The sequence below is a fragment of the Sminthopsis crassicaudata genome, chromosome 2, assembly GCF_048593235.1.
Source record: "Sminthopsis crassicaudata isolate SCR6 chromosome 2, ASM4859323v1, whole genome shotgun sequence".
NCBI classification, from domain to species: domain Eukaryota; kingdom Metazoa; phylum Chordata; class Mammalia; order Dasyuromorphia; family Dasyuridae; genus Sminthopsis; species Sminthopsis crassicaudata.
In genome coordinates this window covers 370,244,016-370,250,015 of record NC_133618.1, presented here as the reverse complement: position 1 = coordinate 370,250,015, position 6,000 = coordinate 370,244,016, and positions in this window count along the sequence as shown.

Below are 6,000 nucleotides of genomic sequence, written 5' to 3'. Positions count from 1 at the left end.
AGGGGAGGGAGTAGAGGGAGGGAGGGGATAATTTAGAAAAATGATTACAAGGGATAATGTTACAAAAAAATTACTCATGCATATATATTGTCAAAATTTTTTTATAATTATAAAATTAAAAAAATCAAATTCTTTTGAGTAGATATAGATCTCAGGGAGGTCTGCAGTATTCCAGGTCTTGAAGCAAACAGGATGATATACCCAACAGAAATATTTTATTTATTTATTTTTTGATCTGGACTCTATATTAGATCTTCTCTGGGAAGTAGCAAACACTTTTGGTTAGATACATCTCCCTGCTTTACGCTTAGCCTGACATTTATGATCAGGAGATATTTGAACAAGATTATTTCCATTATATCTTATGGATATCCTTTCATAGAAGAATAAGAAAAATCTTGTTAGAAGACAAACTTTAGGGACTTTGCTCAATTTAATCAAATCCTTAAAAAAAATGATGAACAGTTGATAGAATGGAATCTAATATTCTCCGTAGCTAGGAAAGTAGAGGGATATTTCATTAGTTGTTTCTTGATCTGTTTGTTAGTCATCTTTTTCAAGTATTAATAAGGTCTGAGATTCTTTGATATAGACAGGAATCTGGTTCCTGAAGAGAATTGAGGTGTTAATGTGGTAACAAGGCATCAACACCCCATCATCTCTTTACAAAGTGTGAACATTTTTCTCTGGCTGAACCAGAAGGTCTTTGAAGACTGAGTTGGCTGATACTGGAGTAATTCTAGCAAATAGTTTTCTCCTCCCCTGCTCACCAAAGGCCACAGTGCCTTACATCAGTGTTACCCATACAAAGATATACACAGAGAAGCAGAGCTCAAGAAACTTCAAGGAGTGGAACCTCTGGCAGCAAAGAAGAGAGCTAACCATGGACTTAAGGAAGAACTACCTCTGACAATACCAGATAAGAACACATGATAGGAGCCCAGCTGAGTCTGCTCAACCTACCCAGTAGAAATGTTGCACCATTGGGGAAGGTGTAAAGATTCTATGAGGGAGGAAAGGTCATGGAAATTCTGCAGTATTGGAGAAGTTAGTTGCTTTGGCTACATATGTTCCCCACATGTATATCACTTCCAGTTTAGGTTTGTGACCACTCTACCCACAGACATTGTGTACATTTATGGGAAAGTATGTCCCACATTTGTAGAAAATAAAATAGGGAGTAAATCTACTAAAGCCCCATCAAGCAGAATGGAGTTGGTTAGTTGGTTGGTTATTATTTTTCGTTCTTGAAGAGGAACAAAAAGACGTCACTACGTTAGAGTCAAGTAACATTGTATCTAATTGTGTCTGATCAGACCAATACCAGCTTAGAATGTGCTGCCATGAATGGCTAGACACAAATAGTCTCTATGAACATTTAGGGTGGTTTCTGTAACTTGGTGCATCTTGAGTTTCTTCTGAGGTATTTCATTTCTACTTTGCTCATAGAGCACAGCATCTTTTCTTTCTTTTCTTTTTGAATAGCTTTTTATTTACAAGATATATGCATGGGTAATTTTTCAGCATTGACAATTGCAAAACCTTTTGTTCCAATTTCCCTCCTCCTTCCCCCCCAATCCCTTCCCTCATATGGCAGGTTGACCAATATATGTTATATATGTTAACATATAAGTTAAATACAATATATGTATACATGTCCACACAGTTACCTTGCTGCACAAAAAGAATCGGACTTTGAAATAGTGTACAATTAGCCTGCAAAGGAAATAAAAAATGCAGGTGGACAAAAATAGAGGGATTAGGAATTCTATGGAGTGGTTCATAGTCATCTCTCAGAGTTCTTTTGCTGGGTGTAGCTGGTTCAGTTCATTACTGCTCTGTATGAACTGATTTGGTTCATCTCATTGTGGAAAATGGCCACGTCCATCAGAATTGGTCATCATACAGTATTGTTGTTGAAGTATATAATCATCTCCTGGTTCTGCTTATTTCACTCAGCATCAATTCATGTAAGTCTCTTCAGGCCTCTCTGAAGCCATCCTGCTAATCATTTCTTATAGAACAATAATATTCCATAATATTCATATACCACAATTTAATTCTCCAACTGATGGGCATCCACTCAGTTTCCAGTTTCTGGCCACTACAAAGAGGGCTGCCACAAACATTCTTGCACATACAGGTCCCTTTCCCTTCTTTAAGATCTCTTTGGGATATAAGCCCAGTAGTAACCACAGCATCTTTTTTGATGAAGACATGTCAAGCTGGGTGGTCCTGTCCCAGTGTCTCTATGTCATACAATCTTTTTTTTTTTTTTTTTTTTTTTTTTTTTTTAAATGCTAAGGCAATTGTGGTTAAGTGACTTGCCCAGGGTCACACAGCTAGGAAGTGTTAAGTGTCTGAGATCAGATTTGAATTTAGATCCTCCTGACTTCGGCTGGTGCTCTCTATCCACTGCGCCACCTAGCTGTCCCTCATGTCATACAATCAGTTCTAAAGTTCTTAAGAGGCATTGAGAGGGTTTCTGTATCATTTTTTCTGACCACCTTGTGAGCTCTTGCCCTATGTGAATTCTCCATAAAATTTTTTTTGTCAAGCATACATTTGGCATTTAAACAATGTGACCAACCCAACAGAGTTGTGCCCTCTTTGGTAGAATTAGAGTACTTGACAGTTTAGTTCAAGAAAGGACCTCAGGGTCTGTTATCTTTTCCTACTAGGTGATCTTCAGAATATTCCTAAACAATTCAAATGGAAGCAATTCAGTTTTCTGGCACAGCACTGGTATACTCTCCAGTTTCACAGGCATACAACAATGAAGTCAGTACAATGGCTCCGTAGACCTTCAGTTTGGTAGTCAGTATAATACCTGTCTTCTTCCACACTTTCCTTCTGAGCCTCCCAAACACTGAGCTAGCTCTGGCAATGCATGTGTCAATCTCATTATCAGTGTGAACATCCTTGGAAAATATACTGCCAAGTAAGTGAACTTATCCACAGCATTCAAAATGTCACTTTTTATTGTAACTGATGATTCCATATATGAATGGTGAAGAACCTGTTTTCTTGGTGTTAATTATTAGGCCAAAATTAGCACAAGCAGCAGAGAATAGATCCATACTTTGTTGCACCTCAGCTTGAGAAGCTGTATTGAGTGCACAATCATCTGCAAACAAAAACATCATATACAAACACTTCTGCTTTAGTTTTGGATTGTAACTGTTTCATGTTGAAGAATTTATCTTTGGAGTGGTAGCTGATTTTGATTCTATATTTGTTCTCACTGAAGACATTTGACAACATGGCTAAAAACATCATGCTAAAAAGCAGAGGAGCAAACAAACAGCCTTGTTTCACCCCATTGGTGATTGAGAAAACTCAAGGGCATTGTCCATTTTCCAGATCCTGGGCAAGCATGTTATCAGTACATCCACTGATGAACTTCTCTGGGCAATTGAATTTTGATATAATTTTCCAGAAGCCTTGCTGACTGATAGTTTCAAAGACCTTGGCCAGATCTACATATGTCGTATTTCTCCTGGCATTTCTGCTGGGCAGTAAACACCATATTCCTCATCCCCAAAGCCACACTGGCTCTTAGGTAGATGACCTTTTTCCAGGTATAGGGTCAGGCAATTAAGGAAGATTCTGTCAAGAATCTTGCCAGCAATAACTAAGAGAGAGACACCCCTGAGATTGCCACAGGACAATTCATTCCCTTTACCTTTATTCAGATGGATAATGAAGGCATCTTTGAACTCTTGGGGCATAATCTCCTTTTGCCATATAATCTGGAAAATTTCTTTTTTTTTATTGAAAACAAAGTCACTTTATTATAAAATTTTTTGACAGTATATATGCATGAGTAATTTTTTTTAATAACATTATCTCTTGTAATCATTTTTCCAAATTATCCCCTCCCTCTCTCTACTTCCTCCCCTAGATGATAGGCAATCCCATACATTTTACATGTGTTACAGTATAACCTAGATACAATATATGTGTGTAAATCCAATTTTCTTGTTGCATGTTAAGTATTAGATTCCGAAGGTATAAGTAACCTGGGTAGATAGACAGGAGTGCTAACAATTTACATTCACTTCCCAGTGTTCCTTCTCTGGGTATAGTTATTTCTGTCCATCATTGATCAACTGGAAGTGAGTTGGATCTTCTTTTTGTTGAAGATATCCACTTCCATCAGAATACATCTTCATACCACATTGACGTGTACAGAGATCTTCTGGTTCTATTCATTTCACTCAGCATCAGTTCATGTAAGTCTCTCCAAGCCTCTCTGTATTCCTCCTGCTGGTCATTTCTTACAGAACAATACAATATTCCATAACATTCATATACCATAATTTACCCATTCATATACCATAACCATTCTCCAATTGATGGATATCCATTCATCTTCCTAATCTGGAAAATTTCAATCAGCTTTTGTATAAGCAATGGATTCCCCCTACCATGTAAATCTCAGCTGGAGAAGAAACAGCACCAAGTGCTTTACCACATGAAAGGAACTTAAAAGCATTCAAAACCTTTTCTTCAGTTGGAACTTCAGCTAGGGAGTGATTGATCTCAACTTGAGGTAAATGGGTCAATAGCTTTAGCTATTGATGATAATCTATTGATTGATTGATAAGATCTTACATACTACGGAAGTATTCAGCCCATCTCTTTAGGATCATGTCCTTATCACTAATCAGTGTGCCACCATATGTGAGTATGTGAGATGCAACATAGGTTTTTGGCTCATAAGTAACCTTCAGTGCATTATAAAAATGTTTTAAATTGTTATTATCAGCATAAAACTGAATTTCATCTGCCTTTTTACTGAGTCAAGAATCCTTTATCTCTCTAAATTTGAATTGTATTTTGGTATACTCTGTGGAGTTCTCATTTTTCATTTAGCAGCTTCTGAATTTCCCCATCATTTTCATCAAAATAGTCTCCATGTTTGTGAATGTTCTGACCCAGGTGAACAAATGCAGTATTGCACACCAAATCTTTGAAAGCTGCCCATTCCTTTTCTGTTCCATTGTTGCCAACTGTGTTGGCTCAACTTACTCTCCAAGTTGGCAACAAACTGTTCTCTGTTAGAGAAAGATTTCCTTCTAAGGCCCTGCAACATAGGTAGGGCTAGTTTATCTTTAAAAAATAGCGACACTCTTCAGCAGTATTTGAATGCATCCTCCTGACTTAAATCCCACAGTCCATCCAGTGCTCTTGCTGCCTATGATTAGAGATGAGCCTACACATGTGGAAATAACAGCTTTAGCTCTAATTTATCAAAAAGATAAAAGAAAGTAAAAATAAAGAAAAGAAAGTAAAAGAAGCCATTAAGATATGTTCATGAACATATGTTCATGATAATATATAGAACCTTGGTTGTTTCTTTTACTAGTCTAAGAAATGAGGTCAAATTTGTATATTATTTCTCTCATGTAAGTACTGGTGTTGGGAAGTGTTAAGGAAATGTCAGAGGTGTAATAAGATAGTGAATACAAAACACTTTACAAATTTAAGGTACCATATAAATGTGAATCATCATCATTATCATTGCCATTGTCAATGTTGTTATCGTTATCATAATTATTATTCTCCAGTTGCTAGGTCTTTAGTCTCTTGAGACCTTTACTCCCTGAGTTTTCTACTGCCTTCTTACTGAGCTAAAGAAATGTTTATAGGGCAATGTGAAAGTGTATTAATAATGATTCATAAAGAAATGTATATTAAAAAGTTTATATATATATAAAAAATCAGAAAAATAAAACAATTAATAAAAAAAGTAGGGACACTGTCTCTGAGATTCTATTGGTTCAGGGAGTTAAGGCTTGAGCCATTAATGTAACCTCCCAGTATAACACAGGATTCATCCTGTGAAGCAGGAAGGCCCATCATACTCTGTCATCATTAGTGGATCACCATGAACATCTGATTCAACATATCCTGCTAAACAAATGCATTTTCCTTTGGATATGAGGGGGCCATATTTACTTGAACCAGAATGGTATTCTTGTTGAGTATTTTCCA